Here is a 23,848-nt window from a genome sequence, read left to right as displayed (position 1 = left end):
ACAAACAGCCCTTCCCAGTGCCATACAGTGTGCTGCGTCCAGGATTGGGAGGAGGACATGCCTTGGGACCGTCTTTAGACTTCTGGCTGAACCCTTTGTCCCCTGGCTTGTGAGGGCAGAGGGACCTGCCCTCTATCCCAGAGCTGGGGAAGTACCAGGGCAGAGATCTGAGCTCTCAGCCCTGCAGGTTACTCAAGATCAGGGCTGGAAGAAATTTACAATGGGGAAGGGAAATTTTAAAGCCCAAGAGAGCCCCACGCTCCAGTACTCGTCCGCCCCAACCTGGCTGCGCCTGCCCCTTACTCACCCCAGGGAGGGGTTCCTGGGTGTGGAAGCGGGTCTGGCCCCGAGGCTGCGGGGGCTCCTGTAGCTGCTGCCGCCGCCGCCGCCGCCGCCGCCTTTCCGTCGCCGCGCTCTCAGTCCATCTCGGTGCAGTGCCGGCTTCCACCGCCGCGCCGAGCACGGGAGGAGGGCGGTCCCCGGATTGGGTGTGTGTTGCCCGGCGGCCCCGCGCCAGCCTCCCCGCCGCGGCCGCCCCTTCAGCACCGCGGACAGAGGCCAGCCCGAGCGCTCCGAGCCGAGAGGAGCCGCGCGCCCCGCTCCGCCCGCCGGTCGGTCAGCCTGAGCGCGGCAGGGGCGCGGCGCGGCGCGATCTCATTCCTCCAGCCTCCTCCCCACCAGCCTTATGAGGCCACCTCTGCCCCCCAGGGTCCCGCTCTCCAAGAGCGAAGGGCTCCCCACCAGGCCACTCGCCAGTCCCCGGAAGTCTGGACACGCCGCTTCCAGCCCGGTCCCAAGCAGGGACTAGCTCTCCCCTAGCCCAGCAGGCTAGACAAAGGCTAGCTCTCTCCGCGGCGGGACGAGGACGGCAGCGGACAGCGCAGCTCAGCCTCTTAAAGTGCACGAGCATGGCCCGGAACCTGACCCGGCATAAGGGTGCTACCCAGCCCCATGGAGGCCAAAGAAGGCTGGCCCTTCACCAGAATCCAGAGAGGGAGGGACCCTTGGGTGGCCCTTGGCTCAAGCCCTCGTTTCCCCACTGTCATACACCCTGGGGATGCGAGGAGTTCACCAATTAAGAGTTCCTTTCAGAACCAAGGGAGGGAAGGCTGTTAGGGGTCCCCTCCTCACCTGGAATCCAATTCCCTCCCTCATATCCTTGGTGCCAGCGTATCAATCAACCAACATATGGGGCTGCTTGGGGCCTGGTGATGTCACGAGGAACTGCTTCCACGTTTCTTCATTTCTGCTCAAATCCCTCCCACTGCTCCTCACTCCCGGCCAGGAAAGTCCCAGACTTCGATGGGGGAACCCTGGCTCTGCCACAGACAAGAAAAACAGCCACCGTTGACCACCCTCACCTCCATGCTCAGCGAGGCTCAGCTTCCCTATGGGACATGCAGATGGTGGGCGTGGGGTGGGGGGACTCCCTCTGGTTGCAAGTCTGAGAAAACCGAGCCTGGCTGGCCAAGCAGAGGGGACTCCACAGACTGGACAGTCACCCAGACCCCGCCTGCTTCATGACCTCCCTCAAGCCTTTCTGGAGTCCAGGACAAGGAGACCCTTCCCTTCACTGGCCTAAACTGCCCACTCCTGCTTTAACTCTCTTTATAACAACAACTTTTATGCCTCATTAATTCAGGTCCAAAGACAACTTCATTTTTACCATTTGGAAAAGGCTCCAGTTGAAGGGGGAAAACCAAATGGAATGAGTTCAAGTCAAGGTTAATAAGTGCTGTCCAAGCAGGCATGAGGGACTCTGCTCAAGCATTCATGGACTGTCAGCGCAGGGCTGACCACTCACAAAGGGCGCAGGAGTGGGCATTGGCTGTACGGGAGAGAGGCAGGCCAAAAGGTGGGGGGACGAGCTCCTTCCATTTTTACACCAAGCAAGAAGGATCACAAGGCACACGTGGTACCTTAAAAATAAGCAAAATCACGACCTCAACCATCTTTTAATTTAACATCTTCTTTTCCTCCTTTGAAAACAACTTCCAAGAGCATTTTTCCCCTTTAAGGTAGCATAGCATCAAAATCCAAAGATAAGAAACAAGTCAGGGGACTCTCCTGGTGGTCTAGTGGTTAAGAAGCCACCTCCCAACACTGGGGATGTGGGTATGATCCCTGATGGCGGAACTAAGATCCCACAGTGCCTCAGAGACCTTGCAGGCCGCAAGTAAGACCCAGTCAAATAAATAAATATTAATAAATAAATAAATGTACTATTCTACAGAAGAAGAAACAAGTCAGGCTCCAGGAGAACGGCGTTGTGTGGGCTTCCTGCTTCAGTGGTCACAGGCATCAGACGAGGGGGGTGGGGTACCTCCCAGTTACCTTTCAAACATGCAACAACTGCCAGGTGGACATACTGACACTTCTGAGGAGAGTCTCAAATCTTGGTGCTTTTCCTCACTTGGAATGGACTTTCTTGAGCATTTTGTAATAAATGATTCCTTCAGTTTAATTCCTTTGTCTAATGTATGGCATATCCAGCAATCACCAGCATGCTTGCATCCTCACCATCCCAGAGGCCAATGAGAGACCGAGGGAAGTCCATTTCTACACACACACACACACACACACATCACTAGCACAAAGCCCAGAATCTCTACTGACATGATAGGCCACGTCTATACTGAAGACCCCCAAATATTCAAGATTTGGAACTAACAGAAACGATCCAAGTCATACAGCAAGATATTAAATTTCTATTCAGTTATTTTCTAGGTTCTGGAAAAGCTAAAGAACTGGAACACAGGCCACGGATTCTTGTCCACAAAAGCAGGAAGACACTTCTGCCCGCAGGATGTCTTCCCTGCTCTGCCCTGCGGCTCAGGCCTCGCGCATTGACCTTCTCACTACACTCTCTCGTCCTGGTGGGTAGACTGACTGCCACTGCTGCTGACAACCAGTAAGCCCCTCCTGACCCTCCGGGAAGGCCGCCTTTATTACTGGTATGGCCGGTAAACCCCAGCCAGGCCCGCCCTCTGCCCTCCCAGCCCAGCGGTGCCCTGCTGGGCCCTGAAAGCCCAAGCCCTTGCATGGTGCAGCCCCTCCTCCCCGCCCACGAGCAGCCTGCCACAGCTCCACCAGCCCTTGGCCCACCCTTTCCTCCTGACCCTTCGGGGAACCTGCACCTAGCCTTCCTCCTCCTCCTCCTCCTCCTGGCCCACCACGGCAGCCTGCCGCCAGCGCTCTGCCTCCCCTCTGGCCACTTGACTCTTCCTAAGACATTGGCACAGACTGTCACTGCCCCTGTTATGAGCCTGAAATGCCATCACCCTGCTTCTGACCAAGTAGGGTTCAACTTCCCAGCCAAGGGGCTCCCAGTTAGGTGGCTCTGAACTGAGACAACTGAAGCAGATAACCTCCATAACTCTGGAGGCGCATGTCCCCACAACTCCTGGGAAGTTCTCAGAAATTTAGTATTCTCCCTGCATGGAGCACATGGGCAGTTAGGGAAATCAAAGATGAGAAATGTGGGCTTTCAGAAATACAGATGGCTGAAATGTCAGGAGCCAGTGAGAAGAGCCACTTGGCATGTTGAATGTGTCCTAAGCAGCTTGACTGGCAAGAAGTTAACTTCAAAATAATGATGATTAATAAGTCAAATAAAAAAAGAGGAAAGGACAAGATGGGTACATAGATGGAGCATTTCAATAGAATTGGAAGTCTATAAAAATAATCAAATGGATATTCTAGGATTTAAAAATACAGTATCTGAAATTAAGTGTTCATTGACTAAGCTCCATAGCAGAAGGAGTAAGCAGAAAGTAGAATTAATGAACTCAAAGCTTGGTTAATCAAAGATTTCCAGAGAATAAAGATGGAGAAGACAGAACAAAGCCCAGAAGCTGCGTGGCAGGTGGTCAAAGGGCCTAAAATGTGTGTATTTCGTGGCCCACGAAAGGAAGAGGAGGGAGGGCAAGGCAGAAGCAGTCAGAGAAGAAATAGTGGCCATGAATTTTCCCAAATCGTGTGAAAGATTTTTAATCACTTTCTTCAAATCATCCTTTTAGCTGAAACACAAGCTTTCAGATAGCATGGTAGACCGAACAGGGCAGAGGACTTACAGACAGCCAGTTCAGTTCAGTTCAGTTCAGTCGCTCAGTCGTGTCCAACTCTTTTCGACCCCATGAATGGCAGCACGCCAGGCCTCCCTGTCCATCACCAACTCCCAGAGTTCACCCAAACCCACGTCCATCAAGTCGGTGATGCCATCCAGCCATCTCATCCTCTGTCGTCCCCTTTTCCTCCTGCCCCCAATCCCTCCCAGCATCAGACACTTTTCCAATGAGTCAACTCTTTGCATGAGGTGGCCAAAGTACCGGAGTTTCAGCTTTAGCATCATTCCTTCCAAAGAACACCCAGGACTGATCTCCTTCAGAATGGACTGGTTGGATCTCCTTATAGTCCAAGGGACTCTTAAGAGTCTTCTCCAACACCATAGTTCAAAAGCAGACAGCCAGACCTGGGTCCAAAAGCCAGGCTCGGCCACTTACTAGCTCGGTGACTGTGGGCAAGTTACTTGAAGGATGACGCATAAAGCATGTAGAAATGCCAGGCACGTGGCAGGCACACGCGGCAGTGCTTATTGTTACTCTCGTGAGCTCCAGGCACCTCTCTGATGTTAGGTGGGGTGGGGAGTGTTCGACTCTGGGTTCTCAACGTGCCGTGAGGAACATAATTGAGGGGACTTCCCTGGCGGTCCAGTAGCTAAGACCCCTAGCTCCCAAAGTAGAGGGCCTGGGTTCAATCCCTGGTCAGGAAACTAGATCCCACGTGTGGCAACAGAGATCGAGGATCCCAAGTGCCACAACTAAGACCCAGTGCAGCCAAAATAAACAAACAAATTTTAAAAAAAAAGAAAAACAAGATACATGAGGCTTGTGTGTTGTTTTTCTCCCCACAGACAAGAACCCAAACCAAAACATGTAACGGCTGCCAATAATCAACGTTTATCCTGATAAGACATGTTGCCAACCAATGATAACTGGCCAAAGAGCATTTTACATTCTGCTGGAAAATACTGTTTCTATTCATCTGAGTTTAGCTGCCATGCGCTAGTGGCAGACCCAGATTATGAATGATTCATGCATAGCCACAATGACTAATTAAACCCTGGAGAGACGATTCATTAAAAAATACAAATGGAAACTTTTGTCCGTGGGCTTGCAAGTGGATGTCTGCCGGAAGCAACTGCAAGAAGGTTTATAACCTCAGTTTCTTCAGTAAACGAGACTGCAGATGGTGGATGAAAAAATACTTGTATTCATAAATGATTTCTTATCATGCAAACCCTGGTGATTGAAGCTTCTACACATGATTCTTAAATACTGAGTTTCTTTCTGCTTTAATAAATGCTTACAGACTTTTTTTTTAAATCATCAGCCCTCTGACTCTATTGCTGACTTTGGTGATATGTACCCACTAGGGACAGAGAGGGAGGCTAGCTGGGTTCTGAACCAAGCCATTCACAACAAAGGCTTCTGTAACCCCGACTGGCCTGTGCGCAGCCCTGGGAGAGGACCGTGACCGTCTCTGTCTTGCCAATCTGAGCTAGCTAAGGCACTCTGCCGCTGCATACACTTTTCTCTATCCACAAAGTAGAATTAAGATCGACAAGTATTTCACAGGACAGGGCTGTGGCACGGACACCAGAAAGAGGCAGGTATATGTATATGTAAGGTCTCACAACCGGGTGAGGGCAGTGTTTGGATCAGGGATCATGCTGGCCCTGACTGTCAAAGTCCTTCCAAGCAATGGACTTTAAAAACCAATTATCAGGCACTTCCCAGTGGTCCCTTGGCTGAGGGTCCGCACTCCCAGTAAAGGGAGCCCAGGCTGGATCCCTGGTCAGGGAACTAGATCCCACACGCCGCAACTAAGACTCAGCATAGCCAAATCAATTAATTTAAAATATATATATGTGCATAATAGGAAAATGATTCAAGAGGAATATTCCTCTGATATGAGCTGAGTGTCTCAAACATGTATAGAGAAAAGAAAACAATCAATTGTAACGAACAGCTCATTTACCAGCAAAGATCAAAGTCCTGCGTGCCGCAACTAAGGCCTGCCGCAGCCAAATGATTAATTTTAAAACTCCGATCATCAGCTCTTAGTCCCCTTAGTTTCGGGGCAGCCATTGTATGCAGCAAGGCAAGCACAGACACAATAGAAGAAAACCCCCTTGACTGATATTTAAATGGCTTATCCAAAAGCTTGCTGGTCTTGAAAAGACCCTAGACCTCGTTCGCCAGTGCAGTCTCAGGAAGTTACATCTCAAAGCAAAAAAACAAGCAAATAACTAACCAATAACCTATCAAGTCTTCCCCCAACTCTCTCCCTCTCTCTTTAGCAAAATGCACTTTGCCCTTTCCTTTAGGGTTGGTTTTTGCGTTTTGCTGACAGTCTTGCTATTTTGTATGACCTGAAAGCTACCAGCACACAAGCTGTAAGAGCAAACAGCTGTGGAAACTGCGGGAAACACATAAATACACACGCTCCAAATCCAGCTCCCACGGGCAGATCCTGAAGCCTCAGGACTAACAAGCGCACTCTGGCTTTGTTCTTTCGGCCTCCCCCTCAAACCCATCACGGTCACGTATGTGTGCAAACCAGGCAAGCAGCTAAAACTTGTACAGAACGGGTGACGCCATTTCAGCCTGTCCAATCTTTGCCATCCCTCCTTTCTCTCTCTCCCTAAAAACTGGGGCTCAACAGCAGGGTCACGTGGGGCTACATATCCAAAGTCTTTCCTGACCTGGGAACACCCGCAGGCTGAGGCTCAAACCTGACAATAAGCCCTGCGTGTCACCCAGCCAGCTTCACCTCCAGCCCACGGAGCCCACCACCTATGGACACCTACAACGAAACGTTCTGCGTCTGCCAACCCTAGGAGCCCACGTCATCTTCCTGCAGCCCGACCGCCTTGGACCAGGGGTACAGAGTCACCCCCACCACCTCGGTTTCTTTCGGACGACTGCCAGGGTTGCGTGTGTGGAGAAGGGCACAAGATTCACATCCCTCCCACCCTCAAACAACCCGCACAAAGTCAAATTAAGCTACACTCTAAAACGGGAACAGAGTTTCCACTGGAGGAGGAGGCAAAGCTGTTACAGAGAAACAATCTCAAGGAAAGGAAATCTTGCTGTGCTCTGTGTTCTCGGGGTTAGTACTGAGGTTTGTCCATCAGAATTCTGGTCTGTGGGGCTGCCTTCCGGAAGGGCTGCACCCAAACCACCTCCAGTCAAACGTTTCTCTCCCCTTAGGGTTCTCCAGGGGCCTGGGGAGCCCAAACAAATGCCTGTTCCAAGTGCTGAACCCCTCAGAGTGGCACCAGGTGGTCCCAGGGGCTCTTCTGTGTTTTTCTCCTGATATTTGTGTGCTCTGTAGGTTGATCTTTTCTCTCTGCAGTATCTGACCTGAGTTGGTGAGGTCAATGGAAAGGAAACCTCGCCCATGTGTGTTGGCTACTGGCCCCTGGAAACAGTGGAAGACGTGCAGTCTGGAAAGAAGATGGGCCAGGTCGTTTCTAAGAGAGGGCTGATCTCACAGCCCAGAAATCCTGACTTTTGCATCTGCCGAGGATGCGGTCCCCATGGGCTTGCCAGACTCAGGGCCTCCCCTCTGGTCAGCGCTGGGCTTCCTTTCAGAACCTCTCCCTGAGGCCTGCAGGGTGCACCTCAGAGACGGCGCAGTGGACGCTCCCGGAGCCTCCCTTCAGGCTGTGGCTCGCTCAAGAGGCTGCCACAGTCCGAAGCTGCTGCACCAGCCCCAGGAGCACCCCCTCACGTTCACTCTTCCTGCATGGTGAGGACTCTGAGGCGGCCAGCAGAGTTCAATACCTCTCAACGAGCTGATGTCGAGCCTTTTTTTTTCACCCTTTTATGATATCTCATGTAAATTTGTACAAAGCTATTAAAATTAATTGCTCACCCCCTCCCCAAGAAGCCTTGAATCAAAAGTCAACGTTTACAACTTATTAATTACCACAGTCCCCGGCATTAGAGACTCATTATGCTGGATCCACAGGGCTAATCTACTTTTACATGAAAGGGGACGTGTCATTGCAGGAGCTCTGCAAGCCTGAGCTTGCAGACTTGTTTAACGCTCCTCTTGGAGTCTGTCAGAGCCAATCACACCAAAGGCCTTGGCTGTTCTGTCAGCCACCCGAGAGCATGTTTGGCCTTTGGAAAGAGGACGCTGAGTGCTTGCAGCCCAGGACCTGCTCTGGGCACATGGCCACCACTCGCTCGCCACGCAGCAGAGGCCCGGGGGCTCCCTGCTGAAGGTTATCCTTGCAGGACGAGGCTCCCTGGGAACCGGGTTGGACCCTGCACCCTGTGCCCCAGCAGCAATTCCAGAGGGACTGATGGGACACCAGGGAAATGGGAAACCCTCAGGGCCCGGCAGGACGCCTTCCCCTCCCCTTTCCTAACCCGCAGGACACCCTGCAGCCAATCGAACTCCCCCCCACCATCACCACTGTCGCAGGTACTGGTGCCACGTGGGCCAGGCAGTGCTGGCACTTTACATGTCCTCATAAGAAGCCAATTCTTCAAAATAAAGGAATGGGCTGACTGGGAACGGAGTTCTGCTGCTTAGCCTCTCGGTCGTGTCCTCCTCTCTGTGGCCTCACAGACTACAGCCCGCCAGGCTCCTCCGTCCATGCAATTTTCCAGGCAAGAACACCAGAGTGGGGTGCCATCTCCTACTCTGGGAGGGGGTTGGGTTAGATCATTTGTCTTGGGTCATGTGGCTAGAAGGTGGCACAGCCAGGATCCCGGTTCAGTTGGGTTCTGGCACCTCACACACCACGAGGAGCAGGCAGGACACAGAGCCCGGCTTTGCCCCGAGGCTCTCTCAGATCCCAGTACTCTTCTCCTTCCCCACAGCCACCACCCCCGGCTGGCATCACTTGCCACCTGGACCCACCGGCCCCTCTGCCACCCACCGTCCAGCCTCACTCTGATGCATTCTCCACCTGCTGCCAGAGAAGCAGAGCTGAGGCACCCACTGGCAGCCCTTGGGAATCCAGCCTGGCTGGGAAGGCCTTTCACAGCCCAGGATCTGGCCCGGGCTGGTCTCTCCAGCCTCATCTTGGGACGTCCTCACCTCCCCACTTCTCCCTGCTCCTGCCCCCTACCCCCACCCCCACCACCAAGAACTGTCTTCAGCTCAGGACCACCGTGCTCTCTGCCCCCTCGGAGTCTCACTTTCACTGCACTCCACTCACCATCAGCCCTCTGGGTCTTGGCTTATGCATCCCCTCCTCCAGGGAGCCTTCCCTGACCATCCAGACTGGGTTAGTTGCCTTTCACTGTGCTTGCTTTGTCCCGGTCAAGTGTCAGACACAATCCACCGTGACTGTCTGTGTCTCTGTCTGCCCTCTCCCAGCAGGCAGTGAGGTCCCTGGCTGCACAGACTGGTTCTGTTTTCCACTCAATCTTTATCTCCAACACTGTCTGGCACAGAGAGATGTGCAGTAAGCATTTGTTGTATAATAACTTAAAATATACTGATCTCCATAAAATTTAGCAAGAAAGCAAGTTTTCTAACTCAGAAGGCACTGCCTGCTCCAGATCTATGATTAAAACTCATCAAAGGACAAACATGGTCTGCAAAAACTGCTGTTTCTGAGGCCTCTTTGTGGGAGGAAGCAGTCATTCTGCAGGTCTCACGTCGTGGGGATCACTTTCCCTTAGCACAGTCCTGAGTGACCACCTTCATTTCTCAGACAGGGTGGTCTGCTCCAGCACTTCCTGGCTGACCTAAGTAGCAGGGCTCTGGGAAGCTTCTGGGTCCCAGGGACAGGGTCAGCAAGGGACACCAGGTTGAGAAAAGGCATGTTTTGCATCAAGGTGTCATGGTTTTTCTATTTCCAAAAATAACGAATCTCCGTGAATTGCATTCTCTCTCAAACATTCCCTAAGGCAAAGATCTTACACGATCAGTCATATTTTGGGAGCGACAGTATTAGGGGTATTGCAGAGCTATTTGTCTACTTTAAGATGTGGCGTTTCAGGCCCCAGCAGAAAGAAAAGAGGAGCAGCCTGTATCTACAGTGACCTTCCTGATCCCGCTCCACACTAGGGGTCCCAATGAATGTGATCTGTGCACAGGCCCCCTGTTCTTTGAAGCAAAGAGGACATATAAAATGCTGTGATGCCTGAGAAAAATGTCCAGTCATTTTTAAAAGGCAAAAGGAAGGCTTCCTTGGGGGTCCAATGGTTAAGAATCCACCTGCCAGTGAAGGGGACGTGGGTTTGATCCCTGGTCCAGGAAGATTCCACCACTTGCCACAGAGCAACTAAGCTCTTGGGCCACAATCACTGAGCCTGAATGCCTACAGCATGCGCTCCACAACCAGAGAAGCCCCCGCACCGCAGTGAACAGTAGCTCCCATTCACTGCACTAGAGAAAGACTGTGCGTAGCAACGAAGACACAGTGCAGCCAAAAATAAACACAGAAATTAAAAAAATATAACTTAAAAAATGGCGAAATGAGCGTGTTCATCAAGAAAACCTGACTTGAACACTTCCTCTGGTTTTCCTGGGTAGGCTGACTTGGTCTCCCTGAGCCTGGACTCCCCCACACTGCTGGTGGGCGTATAAAATCGTAGAATCACTTTGGAAGACAATTTGGCAACTACTTAGAGAGTTAAACATCCATCTACCCTCTGACCCAGGCATGCCACCCCTGGGTATTTACCCAAGAGAAAGGGAGGCACATGTCCACGCAAATGCTTGGACAGGAATGTTCATAGCGGCTCTACCTGCAGCAGCCAGAACCTGGCAACACCCTGAGGCAGGAGGCAGTGGGTAAGCTGCGGCACATCTCCAGGGGAAACCAGTGACACGCGCACAGTGTGAGTGGATTTCAAAATAGTTACACTGGGCGAAAGAGGCCAAACGGAGAGGAAGAAGAGACTGTACAAGTCCACCTGCACACAATTCCAGAAAACGCAAACGTTACTGTGCCTGGAAGCAGGTCAGTGTGGCCTGGGGAGGCTGGAGGGGCTGGACACAGGGCAATTTGGGGTGGTGGATATGTCCCTAATCTTGACTGAGGTGGTGGTTTCATAGATATGTACTTACCTCAAACTTACCAAATTGTACAGTTTAAATACAGGCAGTTATGCTCAGACCCTCGGTTGTGTCTGATTCTCTTCGACTGCATGGACTGTGGCCTGCCAGGCTCCTCCGTCCATGGAATTCTCCAGGCAAGAATACTGGAGTGGGTTGCCATTTCCTTCTCCAGGCGGTCTTCCTGATCCAGGAATTGAACCTGAATCTCTTATGTCTCCTGCATTGGCAGGCAGATTCTTTACCACCAGCGTGACCTGGGAAGCCCATAGGTAGTTATGACATGCCTATTTTTCCAGTAGTCATGTATGGATGTGAGAGTTGGACTATAAAGAAAGCTAAGCACCAGAGAATTGATGCTTTTCAACTGTGGTGTTGGAGAAGACTCTTTGAGAGTCCCTTGGACTGCAAGGAAATCCAACCAGTCAATCCTAATGGAAATCAGTCCTGAATATTCATTGGAAGGACTGATGCTGAAGCTGAAACTCCAACACTTTGGTCACCTGACACAAAGAACGGACTCATTTGAAAAGACCCTGATGCTGGGAAAGATTGAAGGTGGGAGTAGAAGGGAACGACAGAGGATGAGATGGCTGGATGGCATCACCGACTCGATGGACATGAGTGTGAGTAGGCTCCAGGAGTCGGTGATGGACGGGTGATGGACAAAGAGAACACATTTATGTGTTTTATTTTCTCCTTCCAGTTTTATTGATATCGTTAACATACAGCATTCTGTAAGTTTAAGGTGTACAGCGTCACGATTTGATGGACAATCATTCTCTTTGGTGTTCAATACATGTTTGTTTTAATGCTGTTTTATATGCAGAGTACATCATGAGAAACGCTGGACTGCAAGAAACACAAGCTGGAATCAAGACTGCCGGGAGAAATATCAATAACCTCAGATATGCAGATGACACCACCCTTATGGCAGAAAGTGAAGAGGAACTCAAAAGCCTCTTGATGAAAGTGAAAGTGGAGAGTGAAAAAGTTGGCTTAAAGCTCAACATTCAGAAAACGAAGATCATGGCATCCGGTCCCATCACTTCATGGGAAATAGATGGGGAAACAGTGGAAACAGTGTCAGACTTTATTTTCCTGGGCTCCAAAATCACTACAGATGGTGACTGCAGCCATGAAATTAAAAGACGCTTACTCCTTGGAAGGAAAGTTATGACCAACCGAGATAGCATATTCAAAAGCAGAGACATTACTTTGCCAACAAAGGTTCGTCTAGTCAAGGCTATGGTTTTTCCAGTGGTCATGTATGGATGTGAGAGTTGGACTGTCAAGAAGGCTGAGCACCGAAGAATTGATGTTTTTGAACTGTAGTGTTGGAGAAGACTCTTGAGAGTCCCTTGGACTGCAGGGAGATCCAACCAGTCCATTCTGAAGGAGATCAGCCCTGGGATTTCTTTGGAAGGAATGATGCTAAAGCTGAAACTCCAGTACTATGGCTACCTCATGCGAAGAGTTGACTCATTGGAAAAGACTCCGATGCTGGGAGGGATTGGGGGCAAGGGGAGAAGGGGACGACAGAGGATGAGATGGCTGGATGGCATCACTGACTTGATGGATGTGAGTCTCAGTGAACTCCGGGAGTTGGTGATGGACAGGGAGGCCTGGCGTGCTGCGATTCATGGGGTCACAAAGAGTAGGACACGACTGAGCAACTGATCTGATCTGATCTGGTTCTCCAGTGGTTAAGAATTTGCGGGACTTGGGTTCAATCCCTGGTCGGAGAACTGGGATCCCACATGCTGGCCCATGCACCCAAACCACTGAGCCTGCACGTCACAAGTAGAGGGTCCATGCGCCACAACGAAAGATCCTGCGTGCGGTAACTGAGACCAGACACAGACAAATAAAAATAAATACATATTTAAAAAAAACGATACCTCAATCTTAAAAAATGAAAGCTAACTTTTAAAAGAAAGAGAGAGACAGAGAAAGGCTGTCCACCGAGAAACCCTGCGCTCCACACCCTGCAGCTGGGGCAGCTGCTGCAAGCCTCTGAGGCCACAAGACCAGCACCTTCACGTGGTCAGATCTCCCACCTGGCCTGCTGAAGGCCCAGTTGTGCCCTGGGAAGGCCCCACATTCCCTCACTAAGAAGACCCTACCCGCCCCCCCACCATCAGCCCACATGAGGCTACCGTGCCGGTCATGACGCTCGGGACCACCATTCAGGTTCCCCAGGGCATCCCCCCCTAACTGGCCAGGACTGACTGTTGCGTGAGGCAGAGGTGTTCTTCAGATAGAATTCAATTTGTGATTGTAGATTATCTTCTTTAGCTGCTTTTAGGCAAAAGGACACGATCACGATGGCCAATGAAAATCCCACTCACATGGCCCATTTCCCTCTCCCCGAGGCTCAATGCAATAGAACAGAGGTGATCCCAAGAAGGCGGGAGCATGCCTGGGCTCTGGGGAAGCTGCAGTGACTCCTTCAAGCTCCAGGGCCAGCGTCTAAGCAGAGTTCCCTGTTCCCGGCTTCCCCCACCAGGCAGCAAGCAAAACGACGCTTTCTGCTCCTGCTCTTCACTGGGTCCTCATCCAGGGAATGTGGCAAAGCACAGCTCCGAGCTGCAAAACTCTACATCGGGATTTCAGCACCACTGCTCACACACTCATTCAAATCCTGGGCACCTACTGTGGCAGGCCCGGCGCTCTGCACGTTCCTGGCAGCCAGCAATCTAGCTGAACGGACAGATGTTGAACAAAGCATCTCCACTTCCTAACAGAGATCTCGGGCAAGCGGCTGAGGTCGCCCCTGTGAACAGGGGTAAAGCACCTTCCTCTCAGCAGACCGTTCATGACTCACTGAGCCGCTGCCCCGGCCGTGCCTGCACCAGACCCAGCACCGCCCGGGGTCAGCCTCGGCGGTGGGGTGCAGGGAGAAGAAACGGGGTGTGCTCCTTAATGGGTCTGTCTCCCTCCGGTTGGCCCCAGGACAGAATGCTCCGGCCCACCTGCAGTCACCTTACACACAGAGACACCAAGAGGCGTGTGTCTGAGGAGCGCAGCCTTCAGTGGAGAGGTGGACAGTGGGTACCCTGGCCAGGAAACCCCCAAGACCGGCCTCTCCACACCCACAACTCGGGTTGGGGCCTGAGCCCAAGGACAAATGATTCAGTGTGTGGTGGGACCATGACGCAGGAATGATGGAAGGCTGTGGGCAGGGGCCGCTGCTTCCCACTGTGAGCACGACTTTCACTACTCCTTCCCCGTGTGTATTAGTGGGACAAGAAAACTCCATTTTTAATATTAAAATAAAATTGGGACACGGCATTTACTTTTGGGTTGCTTGAAACGCAGTGGTCTGACAGAAGTCAGATCCACAAATGCCAAGGGGATTAAATCAAAAGGGCTTAACGGTATTTCAGTGGCCTGAGCGCACTGCAGCGGGCTGTGGGAAATGGCAGAGTCACAAGTGTGTGGCGTGTCCCCATCTCACAAGTGACGAGTCGCGACTCCGCAGGGGCTGCGCCGAGGACAGCGCGCTGCTCAGAGTTTTAGCAGCCCCGCCGCTCACTGGTGACTGAATGTGCCCTAGGACCTGCTCTGGACAACCGCTTGGCCATTTTCCGAGAGGAGATGGATCACTGCAGCACATTTATTGCAAAAGGACTGGCACTGGCAATGAGAAAAACGGCACTGGACGACTCGCAGTTTTTAAAATAACACTAAATAACTGTGCCTTTCTGCTGGCTGGGGCCTCTGAGCCCCAAGCGGACTGAGCTCTCAGCCCGAGCAATCATGTGGTTCGGGCACCTTCATTTGGTTTTAAATAGACTATGGACAGATTAAGGGTTTTCGCTTCATATTAAATTGAGAATCTGACTGGCACACATGAAATACTATGTAAGAGGGAAAATAATGAGCCGAGGAATACGGAAGAGCAGGAAGCGCGTCTGAAGCAAGGGGGATGGGCTGGTTTCTGTGTAACAAGAGCTAGACCAGACGTGAGGGGAGGAGAAGCAAAGGGCAGGGCTGGGCAGGGGGCGTCGGGCGGGGCACCTATCAGCAAAGGCGCCCCATCACCCAAGCTCGAGACTGAGCCCTCCTCTGTCCCTTCGAGTCTATTGCTACTTCATTCTGCAAAGAAACTGGGGGAAAAAAGTGTTTCCTGGGACTTCTGAGGTGATCCAGTGGTTAAGACTTCACCTTCCAATTCAGGGACTACAGGTTTGATCATGGATCAAGGAGGTAAGATCCTACATGTCTCATGACCAAGAAGCCAAAAAACAAGAAGTATTGTCACAAATTCAATAAAGATTTTTTAAATGCTCCATCTTTAAAAAAAAAAAAAATTTAAAAAGTGCTTCCTGGACTTCCCTGGTGGTCCAGTGGATAAGAATCCTTCTGCCAATACATGGGACACGGGTTCAAATCCTGGTCCGGGGAGATTCCACATGCCTTGGGGCAACTAAGCCCGTGCATCACAACTACTGAGCCTGTATGCTCTAGAGCCTGGGAGCCACAAGAGAAGCCACTGCAGTGAGACGCCCGAGCTCCGCAACAAAGAGCAGCCCTCACTCACCGCAGCTACAGAAAGGCCACTCGCAGCAACAAAGACCCAGCACCGCCAAAAATAATTAACTATTCTTTTGGTTTAAAGTGCTTCCTGTTTTTTCTGGCGCTCTTTCAGGGAAGGACAGGCGTGGGTCCCTGTTACTCAGAGTCTCATCTGTCCAGCTCGCGTAGCTGCAAGCGCAGCCCTGGAGGTGCAGGGAGGCCCGGACGGCAGAGGCTGGAAGGGGGCAGGGCCGCCTGAGGCTGCCTTTCAGAAGCACTGTCAAATGTCTGTAGGACGTGCTGACCACAGGCACAGAGAGGGAGTAGAAGGTCCTAGGTGTCCAGTCACTTCAGTCGTGTCCGACTCTTTGCCACCCCATGAACCGTAGCGCACCAGGCTCCTCTGTCTGTGGGACTCTCCAAGCAAGAATATTGGAGTGGGTTGCCTTGCCCTCCTCCAGGGGATCTTCCTGACCCAGGAATCGAGCCCATATCTCCTGCATCTCCTGCATGGCAGGCAGGTTCTTTACCCACTGAGCCACCTGGGAAGCCCTGCAGAAGGTCGTACTGGTCCTCAAAGAACCCACAGGCCACACCACCAAGCTGTTAGTGGTCACGTATTCCATGCTAGAAAAGATTTGATCAGAACCCACGGGCCACACCACCAAGCTGTTAGTGGTCACGTATTCCATGTGAGAAAAGGTTTGATCACGCGTCCACAGTGCCTGAGCATCTCTAGATGATGCACACGCACGTCGTGCTGCTTGACTAACGCCTGACGAACCTGTGCTCTCTGGGTCAGCGGAACTCATATCCTTCTTGGAAACAAGGCCAGAGGAGAGGGGAGTCAAGACCCACGACACCATCGCACCAGTACCCAGCACGACGTTTCCTAGGGAGGCGTCAGCAAAGAGAGGGAGCTGCAAGAGAGACAGGGTCCGCAGGCCGTCACCTGTGCAGCAGGCTGGAGCCGTAAGAAGCCCGAGCGTCCAGCCGAAGGACGGCGGGATGAGGAAGCTGGGGCACCGGCTCTGCACAGAACAGAAGCCAGGTGTGAAAAGGGGACAGGCGAGGCTGCCGAACACTGGCCCGGAACACGGATGCTGTAATGCTAAGGGGAGGAGAGCTCGGCTCGCTGTGCGGGGATGTGTGCGGGGAGCTGGGAGGGAGTGGCGATGGCTGGATCACGGCAGTGTTTTCATTGCTTCTTTCAAGCTGCCTTTCCTGCCATGTTTTAATGGCACAGAGAGTCAAGTTGAAGCAAGAGCGGAGGATGATTTTTCCCACCGGTTCCCCCTTCCTTCCTCTTCTCCACAGGAGAGTGTGGATTTCCTCCAAGCGTCCCCGGCTTCCAGCCTGACGGGCGTGTTTGCGAACCAGCCTGTCTCTGCCCTTGGGGCCTCCTGAATTCATCCCTCTCCAGGACAGCTCCTGCCTCCCTCCGCGGATGGGCTGCCTGGGCTGTGGCCGCAGGGGCGCCCTGGCATTTTTCTCCTGAGTGTGGGTATCAGTTGATGGCCGTGAGCTGTGATCGCATCTGGGAGACCCTGAGCCCGGTGCAATGGGGGCATTTCCATAAAAATGGACAACCATAGGCCCTTCTGGATAAGTTATGATGGCCAAGGCTCACGCGAGGGTATTTGTGGGTTTACCTTCCCTTAGCCATGCTGTGCACTTTCTGCTGAGGCAGTGTTTGCTGGAACAACCTTTATAACTCTCCAAGTATCAAAATGGAAAGTGTGCATTCAACCCAGTAATCCTTTCTCTAAGAATTTACCCTTAGGAAATAACCACACCACAGCCAAAGAAAAGAGAAAGCGAGCACAGAAATGCTTGTCCCAGTGCTTTTTTTGGATAATAAGGAAACACGGCAAGCAACCCGAATGGTTAAGACAATGTTTGATTAAATTGTGCTATATCCACCCCATGGATATCACGCACTATTAAAAATGACATTACAGGGACTTCCCTGGTGGTCCAGTGGTTAACGACCGTGCCTTTCAATGCAGGGGGTGCAGGTTCGATCCCTGATCAGGGAACTAAGATCCCACGTGTCACAGGGTTCAGCCAAAGAAAGAAAAAAGACACTGTAATTAGATACCCGAACAGGTGACAAGATGAAAGAATTGCTGATTCAGGTGTGACAGTGGCCTCGAATGGATGCTTTTAAGAGTCCTTGTATTTTGATTATTCATTTACTTGTTGGCCACACTGTGAAGCACGTGGGATCTTAGACCAGGGATTGAAACTTCGTCCCCTGCAGTGGAAGTCTGGAGTCTTAACCACTGGATTGCCAGGGAAGCGCTGAGTCCTTGGGTTTTAGAGAGACATGTGAAATATTTGCAGATGGGGTTTGGTTTAAAATAACAGTGGGGAAGCAGATTAGTGGTTCCCAGGAGCAGAGGGAGGTGGGGAACAGGGAGTGAGCGCTAATGGGCATGGGGCTTCCTCTTGGGGATGATGAAAGTGTTCTGGAATTAGAGGTGACGGCTGCACGATGCTGTGAGTGTGCTAAGTGTCACTAATGGTGAATTTTGTGTCATGTGCATCTATCACAATAAAAAATAATAATAATGGAGGGTTACCAGAAGATGGGATGAGGTGAAATACGACTGGCCATGAATTGATAATTGTTGGAAGGTGAGTGATAAGAACGTGGGGCTATGTATGGTATAAGTGTGTTAGATACACATGCGTGAAACATATAGGATAGCTTCCATAATAAACAGTGATGCATATTTTTTTGGCTCAGAATGTCTGCAACGTGTTGAATTTAATGAACCAGTTTCAATATTGAATATTGTGAATTTTCCAGTAGTGTGAAATTACATATAAAAATGCATCTGTATGCATAAATTAATGTTTGCGATGCTGTTCAGTAAAGATTTAACTGTGATCATTTCTAGGTTAGTACAGTTGAAATTTTTCTCCATTTTGTTCATTTCCCAGTATGGTTTGCACTTTTCTTTTTTCCATTCAATCTTTTTACAAAACAATAAAGGTTTTCATCTTAAAAAGCAGAAATGTTTAGAACACCCTTTTTACCTCAGGCAGTCTCACAGAATGGTCCTGGGAAAATGGCAGATTCCCAGCAAGAGCCACCTGGCTAGCTTGACACCTGGGCGCTTGGTGGCACTGCCCTCTACAGTGGCCATCTCCACTGCTGGACGCCCCTGCCAATGGTCATTACTTACCCTCAGACTACCTGAAGACACAGCAATGATCCTCCCTTTGAGGAGCAAAGAAATGAAGGCTTAGCGAGGTTAAGGGCCTCGTCAAAAGTGACACAACGGAAGGGACTTCCCCGGTGGTCCATGGTTAAGAATTGGTCTTGCCGTGCAAGGGATGCGCGTTCAAACCCTGGTCAGGGCACTGAAATCCCACACGCTGCAGAGCCCGAGTGCCACAACTTGGGAGTCTGCACCTCAGTAAGAGATCACACAACTTGGGAGTCTGTGCACCTCAACAAGAGATCACACAACTTGGGAGTCTGTGCACCTCAACAAGAGATCACACAACTTGAGAGTCTGTGCACCTCAACAAGAGATCACACAACTTGGGAGTCTGTGCACCTCAACAAGAGATCACACAACTTGAGAGTCTGTGCACCTCAGTAAGAGATCACACAACTTGGGAGTCTGTGCACCTCAACAAGAGATCACACAACTTGGGAGTCTGTGCACCTCAACAAGAGATCACACAACTTGGGAGTCTGTGCACCTCAACAAGAGATCACACAACTTGGGAGTCTCTGCACCTCAACAAGAGATCACACAACTTGGGAGTCTGTGCACCTCAACAAGAGATCACACAACTTGAGAGTCTGTGCACCTCAACAAGAGATCACACAACTTGGGAGTCTGTGCACCTCAACAAGAGATCACACAACTTGGGAGTCTGTGCACCTCAACAAGAGATCACACAACTTGGGAGTCTCTGCACCTCAACAAGAGATCACACAACTTGGGAGTCTGTGCACCTCAGTAAGAGATCACACAATTTGGGAGTCTGCACGTCAACAAAAGATTACACAACTTGAGACTCTGTGCACCTCAACAAGAGATCACACAACTTGAGAGTCTGTGCACCTCAGCAAGAGATCACACAACTTGGGAGTCTGTGCACCTCAACAAGAGATCACACAACTTGGGAGTCTCTGCACCTCAACAAGAGATCACACAACTTGGGAGTCTCTGCACCTCAACAAAAGATCACACAACTTGGGAGTCTGTGCACCTCAGTAAGAGATCACACAATTTGGGAGTCTGCACATCAACAAAAGATTACACAACTTGAGACTCTGTGCACCTCAACAAGAGATCACACAACTTGGGAGTCTCTGCACCTCAGCAAGAGATCACACAACTTGGGAGTCTCTGCACCTCAACAAGAGATCACACAACTTGGGAGTCTCTGCACCTCAACAAAAGATCACACAACTTGGGAGTCTGTGCACCTCAGCAAGAGATCATACAACTTGAGTCTGTGCACCTCAGTAAGAGATCACACAACTTGGGAGTCTGCACCTCAACAAGAGATCACACATGATGCAGTGAAGATCCTGTGGGCGGCAACTAAGTAAATTTTAAAAGCTCGTTACACAACGGAAAAGACAAACTCTAATTCAAAATGGTATGGGTGCCCAGTGTTCACAGCGGCGCTGGTCACAACAGCCAGACATAGAAGCAGCCTGAGTGTCTGTCGACAGAGGAATGGGTAAAGAAGATAAGGAATATATATGTGTGTACACAGTGGAGTATTACTCAGCCACAAAAAAGAGTGAATGAAGCCATCTGCAACACATGCGTGGACCTGGAGACTATCATACTAAGTAAAGTAAGACAGAGAAAGACAAAAAGTGACATCACTTATTTGTGGAATCTTAAAAAAAAAAAAAAAAGAACTTATTTACTAAACAGAAACAGACTCACAACCAATATAGAAAATAGTATTATGGTTATCAAAGGGGAAAGTGTGGGGGGGGGGGGCAGGGATAAATTAGGAGTTTAGGATTAGCAGATACACACTACTATTACTAGATAAGTAATAAGTTCCCTGTACAGGACAGGGAACTACATTCAGTATCTTGTAATATCTATAATGGAAAGGAATCTGGAAAAGAATACACATACATACATACATATATATATATATATAACCGAATTACTTTGCTGTATTCCTGAAACTAATATAACATTGTAAACCAACTTTCAAATTTTGTTTTTAAGCTACACAATGACTCAAGGCAAAATTAGGGTCCCAAATCTTGTGCCCCCTTTACTAAGCCACAGCCCTGCACACTGTCATGCAAATGAGACTCAGCTATGCCCCCTGTCGGGGTGAACTTGCCCACCTGCTGGTGCCACAGCCCCAAATACCTAGCCTTGAGCTTTGTAAGTTTCTCTCCAAATCAAAGCTCAAGCTGGCAAAGTCGAGTGCAGAAGGAACCCAGGAAGATGTCCCATCCCAGCTCACCTTGGGTTCGGGTCACGTATTTTACCACTAGCGACGACACGAGCTGCCAACCCCACCCACGTCAGAGACCGGTGCTCATGCCCACAGATCTACAAGTAGGTTAACATTTAAATGGCAACAAAGCATGAGCCTTCTCAATCTGATAATTACAAAGATAAGTGCTATTATGCCCTTTAGTTACAAAGGAAACAATTAGTATCAGGATAATTGCCCTGGCAGGAAAATGATGCTTAAAGCATCTTAATGGTAAGAATGGACGGAATGCAGACAAGTGACTCTTTAGTTTATCTTTCTGGTCAAACGACTCTGACCTATTAATCCTCATACGAAGTCCACCTCCAGTACAGACATTTCAGAATGCTTCTTTTTCTACTGAAATAAGGGGACCACCTCTGGGCCATGGGCTCCTGGGCTCTGCCAGCTGGCAGAGGGTCTCTGGGAAGAGTTGGAACAAACACCGCCCTCGCTTTGAAAACCCAGCTCAGCCTCCCTGAGAGCTGAGCTGTCAACCTGCTCGCGTTCTGCGCGTACATTCCAACTCTCTGGAGAGTGACCCAGTTACCCTGAGCCTCTTCCGCCAGCACTGACTTACATGAGTCCCTCAGGGTAAGCCGCTGCCATCTGTGTGGGCACAGGGTCACATCTGAATCCAAACTGCCAACACCGCTTACACAACAGGACACTGTCGCTCTGCAAAGTTCCCTCCTGGTGGCTCTCGCCTTTGCTGAAGAGGATACTTGAGAACTGACTCCAACTCACGTCCCTTCCCCACCCTGCAAGCCCTGGCAAGGCCGAGCCCTCTGAGGTCTTTGTCCTTCCAGGAAGCCGTGCCCTGTGCCAATTCCTGCTTCTTCTGGAAGGGCCAGAATTCTCTCCCAGAGACACTAACTTTCTCCTTGGTTTCTTCAGACTCTGAAGAGAGCCCAGCCTTCTCTGCTGGAAGCACGTGTGTGTCCCCCTTTCTCAGGCCCCGACCCCCTTTTCTAGTTCCCTCCTGACCTCTGAGTCACCAGGGAGAGTACAAGTTCCTTTAAAAAGGCCTCAGTGCACTGCATTGTTAATTTTTCAGATATGATAACGGTACCTTGACTATATTAACCTTTTTAAAAAGGCATCCTTATCTTTTAGACACACACCCTGAAATGTTGACAAATATTCAAAATGATGCAAGGTTAGGGAAGAGAGCAGAGACAAAGAAACAAGACTGAGTTGATAACTGGTGACAGGTATGGGCCGGTTCCTGAGACTTCTGTCTGCTTCTGTCGTCCCCTGGGTTCCGCAGCATCCTTGAGTCCACCTGCACCCACCCTCCTGAGGCTTTCATGCCTCTTTGAACCGACGTGTTTACTGAGCAACAACTCCACACAAGGCGCTGCTGCAGCTGCAAAGTAAGAGCGACGGGCGCTCCTGCAAAGAGCCCTCAGGATGAGGAGGCTGGGCCTCGATTTTCACAAAACACCCCCTGCAAAGTAAGAGCGACTGGCGCTCCTGCAAAGAGCCCTCAGGATGAGGAGGCTGGGCCTCGATTTTCACAAAACCCTCCCCTGCAAAGTAAGAGCGACGGGCGCTCCTGCAAAGAGCCCTCAGGATGAGGAGGCTGGGCCTCGATTTTCACAAACCCCCCCCCTGCAAAGTAAGAGCGACTGGCGCTCCTGCAAAGAGCCCTCAGGATGAGGAGGCTGGGCCTCGATTTTCACAAAACACCCCCTGCAAAGTAAGAGCGACGGGCGCTCCTGCAAAGAGCCCTCAGGATGAGGAGGCTGGGCCTCGATTTTGACAAAACCCCCCCAGTGACTCACCTCTCAAACTGAGCACAGATTTCTCTCTCCCGATACCAGGGTGGGCCTGTGAAGTGGAGTGGGGTGAGCTGGGCTCCCTGTCCTGGCATCGCTGAGGGGAAATCTTAGCTGCCCCCACCCTGTGCCTCCCTGGTCTTACTGGATGAAGTGGCCCAGATGTGAGTCAGGGCAGAGAAGAGTTTGAGGGAGAGAGAAGCTGACTCATACACGTTTCAGAGGGTTTGGGTGGGCTCAGCCCCTCTGTCCCGCAACCTGTGAGCCGAGGACTACAGGCCAGGAGAGGCCTGCCTCTCACCTGGGCTAGAAGCACTGGGAAGTGCTGAGACCACCAGGGGCTTCGAGGCCTGAACGCCTGAACGCCGGACACTGCCTAATCCAAAGGGCTAGAAACCAGAAGCAGACCTCCCCACCTCCTGCCAAACTGGGCACAGATCTGTTTATCTGTACAGAGGGCCGTGTGGCATTCTGGGGGCCCCGGATCCACAGCCAGAGCGACCAGAGAATTCCCACCTCGAGCTGCTGACCTATCGATGAGCAGTGGCTGCCCACCCCCCTGCCCCAGTACCAATGAATGTTCATCCTGGGGCCACTAGAGAAACGGAAGCCAAACCCTCTGGTCAGCAACGCCTTTTTCGCTGCTATCAGCTTCGGTGAAACACAATTCACACCCACAGTCCCACTCTCTCAGTCCAGGTGAGGACCGTGGAGCCAGAGTCTTCATGGCGAAGGGCGCAGCGTTCCCAGTACGGACACAGTCCCTCTTCTCAGGAGGAGAGAAGGCTTCACCCACACCAGGAAGACAGCGGCCAAGGATACAGGTACAAGTGCCCCCGGGGGACTCCCCACACTGCCCGTCGTCTCTCTGGATCCCGTTCATTAAAAAAAAAATACATGGCAGTAAACCAGAATTAAACCCTCATTCCACGGAAAACATGCAGTTTGGAAATGGGGGAAGCAAGACG

The 23,848-nt window shown here is 51.0% G+C and overlaps 1 protein-coding gene across 4 annotated transcripts in view; it reads right to left on the bottom strand.

Annotated features, from left to right (window-relative positions):
- OSBP2 (oxysterol binding protein 2) overlaps nt 1-23,848 on the bottom strand; it is a 153,615-nt gene that overhangs the window by 69,708 nt on the left and 60,059 nt on the right. The window contains exon 1 of one of the 4 annotated variants that reach the window (XM_059875955.1): nt 9,242-9,399. The exons of the other annotated variants lie outside the window; for them this stretch is intronic. The gene's annotated coding sequence lies outside the window, so the exon portion shown is untranslated. Of the gene's footprint in view, nt 1-9,241; nt 9,400-23,848 lie in introns of those variants that run through there. 4 annotated transcript variants of the gene reach the window in all.

This window comes from Bos taurus, chromosome 17 (genome assembly GCF_002263795.3).
Source record: "Bos taurus isolate L1 Dominette 01449 registration number 42190680 breed Hereford chromosome 17, ARS-UCD2.0, whole genome shotgun sequence".
NCBI lineage: Eukaryota > Metazoa > Chordata > Mammalia > Artiodactyla > Bovidae > Bos > Bos taurus.
This window is presented reverse-complemented; position numbering and strand designations above follow the sequence as displayed.